Raw genomic sequence first — 9,291 nt, 5'->3', positions numbered from 1 at the left:
ATTCAAAACAACTCATTTATACAAAACAGCTTATTTGTGCAAAACAGCTTATTCAAAACAGCTTATTTATACAAAACAGCTTATTCCGATTTCGTTTTAAAAAACAACTTATTCAAAACAACTTATTTATGCAAAACAACATATTTATACAAAACAACTTATTCAAAACAGCTTATTTATGCAAAACAGCTTATTCGAAACAACTTATTGATACAAAATAGCTTATTTGTGCAAAACAACTTATTCAAAACAACTCATTTATACAAAACAGCTTATTTGTGCAAAACAACTTATTCAAAACAGCTTATTTATACAAAACAGCTTATTCGAAACAACTTATTCATACAAAATAGCTTATTTGTGCAAAACAGCTTATTCAAAACAACTTATTTATACAAAACAACTTATTTGTGTAAAACAACTATTTTGCACAAAATAAGCTGTTTTGAATAAGCTTTTTATGAGTTAGAGAGAGAAATGAGCTTGGATTATGAGTTTCTTTACTGGAACGTTGTTTAACACTGAAATTATTACTGAAACCATAATTATGGTTTAATGGTTTTGATAATCATGTATGTGAAACCAAGATAATTGTGTAATGGTTTTTAATGAAATTATTATTGTTAGATGGTTTTGAATAATGATTAAGATGTTATACACTGAAATTATTACTGAAACCATAATTATGGTTTAATGGTTTTGATAGTCTTCTATGAGAAACCAAAATAATTGTCTAATGGTTTTGTTATGGCTATGGTTTCTGTGAGTTGGTTTCAAAACCATTTTGCTGTGGAAATGGTTTCTGTGAGTTGTACTCCAAAACTATTTTGCAGTGAAAATGGTTTCCGTGAGTTGGTCTCCAAAACCATTTTGCTCTCGAAATGGTTTCTGTGAGTTGTACTCCAAAACCATTATATGTACTTAATGGTTTTGAATTTTCTGTGAAAATGGTTTTGAATTTTCAGTTCTGTTATGTGAGTTGTACTCCAAAACCATTACCATCATTCAGTTCTGTGAGTTGTACTCCAAAACCATTTTGCTGTGAAAATGGTTTATGTGAGTTGTACTCCAAAACTATTAGATGTACTTAATGGTTTTCTTTGAAAATAACACTCATCACGCAAATAATTTTCCAGATAAACTCAAAACCTAACACGAATCCATTCACAATAACACTCATCACGCAAATAATTTTCCAGATTCATATAGCAACAACATCCAAACTGTTTTTAGAAATAATTCAAGACATTATTGTGAAAAGAAATGTTAGAAACACTCTCATTCTAACACTTTTCTTAACACTCCTGTCTTGTTAGTTGAAACTCCTATGATACAGTGGTAGAAAGAGAGTCCAGTCCGTCCATAACCGTAAATGAAAGCCTCATCAACCATTAGACAATTATTTTGGTTTCTCATAGAAGACTATCAAAACCATTAAACCATAATTATGGTTTCAGTAATAATTTCAGTGTATAACATCTTAATCATTATTCAAAACCATCTAACAATAATAATTTCATTAAAAATCATTACACATTTATCTTGGTTTCACATACATGATTATCAAAACCATTAAACCATAATTATGGTTTCAGTAATAATTGCAGTGTATAACATGTTAAATAATGTTCCAGTAAAGAAACTCATAATCCATACTCATTTCTCTCTCTAACTCATAAAAAGCTTATTCAAAACAGCTTATTTTGTGCAAAATAGCTGTTTTGCACAAATAAGCTGTTTTGTATAAATAAGTTGTTTTGAATAAGCTGTTTTGCACAAATAAGCTATTTTATATAAATAAGTTGTTTTGAATAAGCTGTTTTGTATAAATAAGCTGTTTTGAATAAGCTGTTTTGCACAAATAAGCTGCTTTGTATAAATAAGTTGTTTTGAATAAGCTGTTTTGCACAAATAAGCTATTTTGTATAAATAAGTTGTTTCGAATAAGCCGTTTTGCATAAATAAGCTGTTTTGAATAAGTTGTTTTGCATAAATATGTTGTTTTGCATATATAAGTTGTTTTGAATAAGTTGTTTTTTTAAAATGAAATCGGAATAAGCTGTTTTGTATAAATAAGTTGTTTTGCACAAATAAGCTGTTTTGTATAAATAAGTTGTTTTGAATAAGCTGTTTTGCACAAATAAGCTATTTTGTATAAATAAGTTGTTTCGAATAAGCTGTTTTGCATAAATAAGATGTTTTGAATAAGTTGTTTTGCATAAATATGTTGTTTTGCATATATAAGTTGTTTTGAATAAGTTGTTTTTTAAAATGAAATCAGAATAAGCTGTTTTGTATAAATAAGTTGTTTTGCACAAATAAGCTGATTTTGTTTTGTATGAAGGAGTTGTTTTGAATAAGCTGTTTTGCACAAATAAGCTATTTTGTATAAATAAGTTGTTTCGAATAAGCTGTTTTTCATAAATAAGCTGTTTTGAATAAGTTGTTTTGCATAAATATGTTGTTTTGCATAAATAAGTTGATTTGAATAAGTTGTTTTTTAAAATGAAATTGGAATAAGTTGTTTTGTATAACTAAGCTGTTTTGAATAAGCTGTTTTGCACAAATAAGCTGTTTTGTATAAATGAGTTGTTTTGAATAAGCTGTTTTGCACAAATAAGCTATTTTGGATAAATAAGTTGTTTCGAATAAGCTGTTTTGCATAAATAAGCTGTTTTGAATAAGTTGTTTTTTAAAATGAAATCGGAATAAGCTGTTTTGTATAAATAAGCTGTTTTGAATAAGCTGTTTTGCACAAATAAGCTGTTTTGTATAAATGAGTTGTTTTGAATAAGCTGTTTTGCACAAATAAGCTATTTTGTATAAATAAGTTGTTTCGAATAAGCTGTTTTGCATAAATAAACTGTTTTGAACAAGTTGTTTTGCATAAATATGTTGTTTTGCATAAATAAGTTGTTTTGAATAAGTTGTTTTTTAAAATGAAATCGGAATAAGTTGTTTTGTATAAATAAGCTGTTTTGCACAAATAAGCTCTTTTGTATAAATAAGTTGTTTCGAATAAGCTGTTTTGCATAAATAAGCTGTTTTGAATAAGTTGTTTTGCATAAGTATGTTGTTTTGCATAAATAAGTTGTTTTGAATAAGTTGTTTTTTAAAATGAAATCGGAATACGTTGTTTTGTATAAATAAGCTGTTTTGAATAAGCTGTTTTGCACAAATAAGCTGTTTTGTATAAATAAGTTGTTTTGAATAATTTGTTTTGCACAAATAAGCTATTTTGTATAAATAAGTTGTTTCGAATAAGCTGTTTTGCATAAATTAGCTGTTTTGAATAAGTTGTTTTGCATAAATAATTTGTTTTGCATAAATAAGTTGTTTTGAATAAGTTGTTTTTTAAAATAAAATCGGAATAAGCTGATTTGTATAAATAAGCTGTTTTGAATAAGCTGTTTCGAACAAATAAGCTGTTTTGCATAAATAAGCTGTTTTGAATAAGCGGTTTTAAAAAAAGTGATCCTAATAAGTTGTTTTGAATAAGCTGTTTTGCATAAATAAGCTATTTTGAATAAGTTAGTTTTCAAAATTAATCGGAATAAGCTGTTTTGTATAAATAAGCTGTTTTGAATAAGCTGTTTTGCACAAATAAGCTGTTTTGTATAAATAAGTTGTTTTGAATAAGCTGTTTTGCACAAATAAGCTCTTTTGTATAAATAAGTTGTTTCGAATAAGCTGTTTTGCATAAATAAGCTGTTTTGAATAAGTTGTTTTGCATAAATATGTTGTTTTGCATAAATAAGTTGTTTTGAATAAGTTGTTTTTTAAAATGAAATCGGAATAAGTTGTTTTGTATAAATAAGCTGTTTTGAATAAGCTGTTTTGCACAAATAAGCTGTTTTGTATAAATAAGTTGTTTTGAATAAGTTGTTTTGCACAAATAAGCTATTTTGTGTAAATAAGTTGTTTCGAATAAGCTGTTTTGCATAAATAAGCTGTTTTGAATAAGTTGTTTTGCATAAATATGTTGTTTTGCATAAATAAGTTGTTTTGAATAAGTTGTTTTTTAAAATGAAATCGGAATAAGCTGTTTTGTATAAATAAGCTGTTTTGAATAAGCTGTTTTGAACAAATAAGCTGTTTTGCATAAATGAGTTGTTTTGAATAAGCGGTTTTAAAAAAAGTGATCCTAATAAGTTGTTTCGAATAAGCTGTTTTGCATAAATAAGCTATTTTGAATAAGTTGGTTTTTAAAATTAATCGGAATAAGCTGTTTTGCATAAATAAGTTGTTTTGAATAAGCGGTTTTTAAAAAATCATTCTAATAAGTTGTTTTGCATAAATAAACTATTTCGAATAAGCTATTTTGCATAAATAAATTGTTAAAAAAAAAATTATAATATGGGACTTTATTAGGTCCACAAATAAATAGATTTTATAGTGGACCCAAATAATTCTTTTCACTTGGGGTGTAGAAAGCAATTATGTTGGGTGTAAAAAGCAATTATGCACGGTGCATAAGGATCTCCTTATGCACCATAACTTTTGCCTATAATAATTATCTTAAAAACTGAATCAGCGCCAACTTGCCATGTGTTTAAAATTATATTTTCAAATTTTTATCGCGAACAACTTGTCATGTGTATAATAATGATAATGATTCCATAATTTCTTTATTATGGACAACTTATCCTATGCTTAATAAATTAATAATTATTATAAAATTTGTATCATTTGTACTTGAACCATGTTTAATAATTATTTCTAAATCTTATTTACTAAAGCTTAACCCCTAAAGCTATCTCTAACCCTAATATTTTCCCCCCATTTTTCCCTCTACTTTTTTGAGTCATTGGATCTTGCACATTTAGGCGCCATTCAATTTTAGCCATTGATCATCTTACTTAATGCCAGCTGAATTTTGTTATCAAGTTTGCTATAATTTTGGCCAACCGAATTTTGTTATGAAGTTTGCTATAATTTTGGCTATATCCGAAATTTGTTATCAAGTTTGCTATAATTTTGGCCATATCCGAAATTTGTTATCAATTCACTTAAATCTTACTTACTAAAGCTTAACCCCCAAGCTATTACCCCCAAGCTATTGTTGCCCTAATTTTTCCCCCTACTTTTTCCCTCCACTTTGCAACCACTTAATTCTTCCAAATGCTTAGCATTCCACTAATGACATTACTCCACTCAAGGAAGATTGGTAGTCACACCTTTTTCATTTCCAAGGTTAATATATTAACTCTCTCATTTTTCAATGTCTTCTCTTCTCTGCCTTTTCCCACGTAATATCTCTCTCTCATTGTTTCTCAGTCTCACGTAGCTCTTCCTTCATTTTTCATTTCTCTCTCTTTGTTGCCCTCATCTCTTCAATCAGGAAGACGAAAACCAAATTCATTGTTGCCGGCAATCTCAAAGCCTTTGATGTTGTCTCTAGCTCCGACTTCGAAGCTTCCGCCGACAAAAACATTGCCGTTTCTCACCGGAAGGGTAAGAACGTGTAGCTTCAACTCGATTCTCCTTCTTTTGCTGCCAATTTGGTACTCCCTCTCTCTTTTAATTATCAAAACCAATTCATCATCAAGACTTTGATCTAAACAGTAAGAATTTAGGGGATTTTTATTTCTTATTTTTGTTCACAAATCAACAAACTTGATGACTCTGAATTTTGAAATGTATTTTCTTAATCAGGTATACATGAAACTATTTGTGTGCTTATTTTGCTTTACATATCTCTACGGTTGGTCATGCAAAGGAATATATGATTGGAGTTGGTCTAAAAGTCACAATCCCATTCAAGAAGTAACATAAAAATTCATGTCTATGTCACAGCTGCAGCAGCAGTGGTAGAAGTTACGCTTTTGTTGCACTAGCGAGGAATGATTTGGTATGTGTAATGGGGAAGAATGATAAGTGAGTTGTTCACAAATTTTTGTTGTTAGATTTTTAATCCTTATTTCTAATTGAAATTCTTTGATGCTTTTCCATTTTTTTATTTTATGTGATTCTTATTCTTCTGAAGAATATAAAAGGTGTGGCTTTGTAACCATAATGTACACTGCATCTTTTTCCCTATTGGTTTCCTGGTGTTTAGGCTTTTCAACAAAAAAAAGTTATCATTTCCTTTTTGTAGCCATACTGTACACTGCATTTTTATCCATAGGGTGATTCCACTTTAGTTTGAATTCAAGCATGTGTGTTTGTTTCTAACTTTGAGTCTTTATGTGTAATATTGAAGTTCAAGCAACTATTGAGACAAAGCATGTGTAATATTGTTCTTTTTATTTTCTGGATAAATCTGAAGCATTTTTTTTTTGTGGAGTGGAACTGCTGCTGCTGGACTAAATTGTGCCTGTGTTCTTCGCGATCTCACATTCTGCGTTCAATTTATAGGTTCATCTCTACAACTTTCTCTTTTATTATTCTTTAATAACTCTTATCCTGTGATTGCATTTGCTTCTGTTCCACCCGGTGTAAGATAACATCATGCCTGTTAGATCTCACATTTAGTGTTCTTTTAGTATATATCTTTATATTTCTTTTTAGTTTATAAAACTTTTTTGTTTGTGTGCTGCATATAATATGCTCTAGAATTTTTATTTAAAATGAAATAATAGGATTTGAAATGTGACTTATGTTGCATTTGCGCGATTTTTGAGGTGAGCTGACTTCGTTTTTAATTGTCTTCTTGACAGGTATGCGAAGGGATCTAGATATCATTTTTACACTGATAAACTTGATTCTTTCCTTATCATTTATATCTTTTTGTTCAATTTTGTTCTACTATTGTGTTTCATTGTTGATAAACAAAATTGGTTTCGAAAAATCTAATGAGGAAGAAGAGGTTACTTTAATGATGTTGATATCCATTTAGTATTTGTTGTTTAGTGACTCAAAAATGAGTTTTTGAGAAAGTGAAGAAACGTGACACGATTTGGCAGAACGTGACACGATTTTGACGGTTGCAGAGGACTATTTAAGTGTTTCAGCTCATTTTTGAGAGGTGAGAAGAGAGAACTTCAAGAGAGGAAAACTTGGGAAATCAAAGGAGGTAACTTTAGGGTTGAGGGTCTTTGATTAGAGTTCTCTTGGGTTGGGAAAACATTGTAAACACCTTGGGTGAGTGAAAATCATTGAGTGTCTTGTTCATTTGTGAGATTGGGAAAATGGGTAGAAATTAGGGTTGTTCTTTGTGAGCTTGCTTAAGCTAATTTCTTGTAACCCATTTGTATCTCTTTGTAAGAACTCATTGATAGTGGATTGGAGAGATCAATCTCTCCCCCAGAGTAGGTCAAGTTGGACCGAACTGGGTGAACATTTCTTGGTGTGTTTTGTTTCTCTTCTCCCTTTATCTTTTGCTTGTGGTTTTGTGCTTTTCACTTTGATTCCTAGATTAGATCTAGGTGCTGTTATTATTGTTATTGCTTGTGTTTACTTTGAAATTGGTTACTACTTTCCTTTGCTCCACACATCATAGTTTGTATTGGTGTGATTTTGAGTTCGAATTCACAACAATTGGCGCCCACCGTGGGGCATAGGAGTGAATTGGTTAAGTGAGTACCATGGGTTCAAAGTGGGATATTGAAAAGTTCACCGGAAGTAATGATTTTGGGTTATGGAAGGTGAAGATGCAAGCGGTGTTGATACAACAAAAGTGTGAGAAAGCTTTGAAGGGTGAAGGTGCGTTGCCGGTCACCATGACACAAGCGGAGAAGACCGAGATGGTGGACAAGGCTAGGAGTGCCATTGTCTTGTGCCTCGGGGACAAAGTTTTGAGGGATGTCGCGAAGGAACCTACCGCGGCGTCGATGTGGTCAAAGTTGGAGTCATTGTATATGACCAAATCTTTGGCTCATAGGCAATTCCTCAAGCAACAACTCTACTCATTCAAGATGGTGGAGTCAAAGACCGTGATGGAGCAATTAACGGAGTTCAACAAAATCCTTGATGATTTGGAGAACATTGAGGTGCAACTTGAGGACGAAGACAAGGCTATACTCTTGTTGTGTGCTCTACAGAGATCATTTGAATCCTTCAAGGATACCATGCTCTATGGCAAAGAAGGCACTGTCACCTTGGAAGAAGTTCAAGCGGCTTTAAGAACCAAGGAGTTGACCAAGTCCAAGGACTTGAGAGCGGATGAAAACAGTGAAGGTCTTAGTGTTTCAAGAGGAAATGGTGGAGGTAGAGGTAACCGAGGAAGCTCAAAGAGCGGTAACAAGGATAAGTATAAGTGCTTTAAGTGTCACAAGTTTGGTCACTTCAAGAGGGATTGTCCGGAGGACAATGAGAACTCCGCGCAAGTTGTGTCTGAGGAGTATGAGGATGCGGGTGCTTTGGTGGTGAGTTGTTGGGAGGATGAAGGTGAGGTTTCTCACCTTGGTATTGATGCCTTGTAGAGTGGTGCTCGTCTGGAGAGACGTTAAACACTCAACATCAGCCTGGAGAGGCGATGGGAAGAATACTCATGGTTAGCCTGGAGAGGCGGTGTGAAAAATACTCGTGATCAACCTTTGAGGTGGAGTTGCAAGGCGAAAGCATAATGTGTACGCTTTTGGAAGTTGAGGTAGAGAAAGCTCAACTTGAGGTGGAGTTGGTGACACCGGGAATGGTACGACTATGGAGGCCTTGGGTGCTATGCTCTAGTTGTGAGCATGTGAATTCTTCATGAGTATTTCGGGGATTGAAGAATGTATGATGTGGCTTGTGTGATTGCCTAAAAGACCAAGGGTGATTGGATGCAAGGTGATCTTCAAGGAAGCAGGAGACGTTCCGTGGTTGAAGAGGGCTTGGTGTAGCCTTGTGGAGCTACTTGGTGTAGTTGGATGCAAGGGAAAAGAAAAGGGTAATGGTGGCTGATGGTTAAAGTGGCATCATCATCATTTTAGAGTCAAGGTGGAGAATGTTGTTTAGTGACTCAAAAATGAGTTTTTGAGAAAGTGAAGAAACGTGACACGATTTGGCAAAACGTGACACGATTTTGACGGTTGCAGAGGACTATTTAAGTGTTTCAGCTCATTTTTGAGAGGTGAGAAGAGAGAACTTCAAGAGAGGAAAACTTGGGAAATCAAAGGAGGTAACTTTAGGGTTGAGGGTCTTTGATTAGAGTTCTCTTGGGTTGGGAAAACATTGTAAACACCTTGGGTGAGTGAAAATCATTGAGTGTCTTGTTCATTTGTGAGATTGGGAAAATGGGTAGAAATTAGGGTTGTTCTTTGTGAGCTTGCTTAAGCTAATTTCTTGTAACCCATTTGTATCTCTTTGTAAGAACTCATTGATAGTGGATTGGAGAGATCAATCTCTCCCCCAGAGTAGGTCAAGTTGGAC

At 32.5% G+C, this 9,291-nt stretch overlaps 1 long non-coding RNA gene across 1 annotated transcript; it reads left to right on the top strand.

The window, feature by feature from the left end:
- The first annotated feature begins 5,259 nt into the window (after positions 1-5,259).
- LOC146923338 (uncharacterized) lies at positions 5,260-6,354 on the top strand. The gene is made up of 2 exons (XR_015012895.1): positions 5,260-5,454; positions 5,656-6,354. It is a non-coding gene; the product is annotated as an uncharacterized LOC146923338 (long non-coding RNA).
- The last annotated feature ends 2,937 nt before the right edge of the window (positions 6,355-9,291 follow it).

The sequence above is a fragment of the Medicago sativa genome, chromosome 5, assembly GCF_051527215.1.
Source record: "Medicago sativa cultivar Bolivia chromosome 5, Bolivia_mono, whole genome shotgun sequence".
Lineage (NCBI taxonomy): Eukaryota > Viridiplantae > Streptophyta > Magnoliopsida > Fabales > Fabaceae > Medicago > Medicago sativa.
This window is presented reverse-complemented; position numbering and strand designations above follow the sequence as displayed.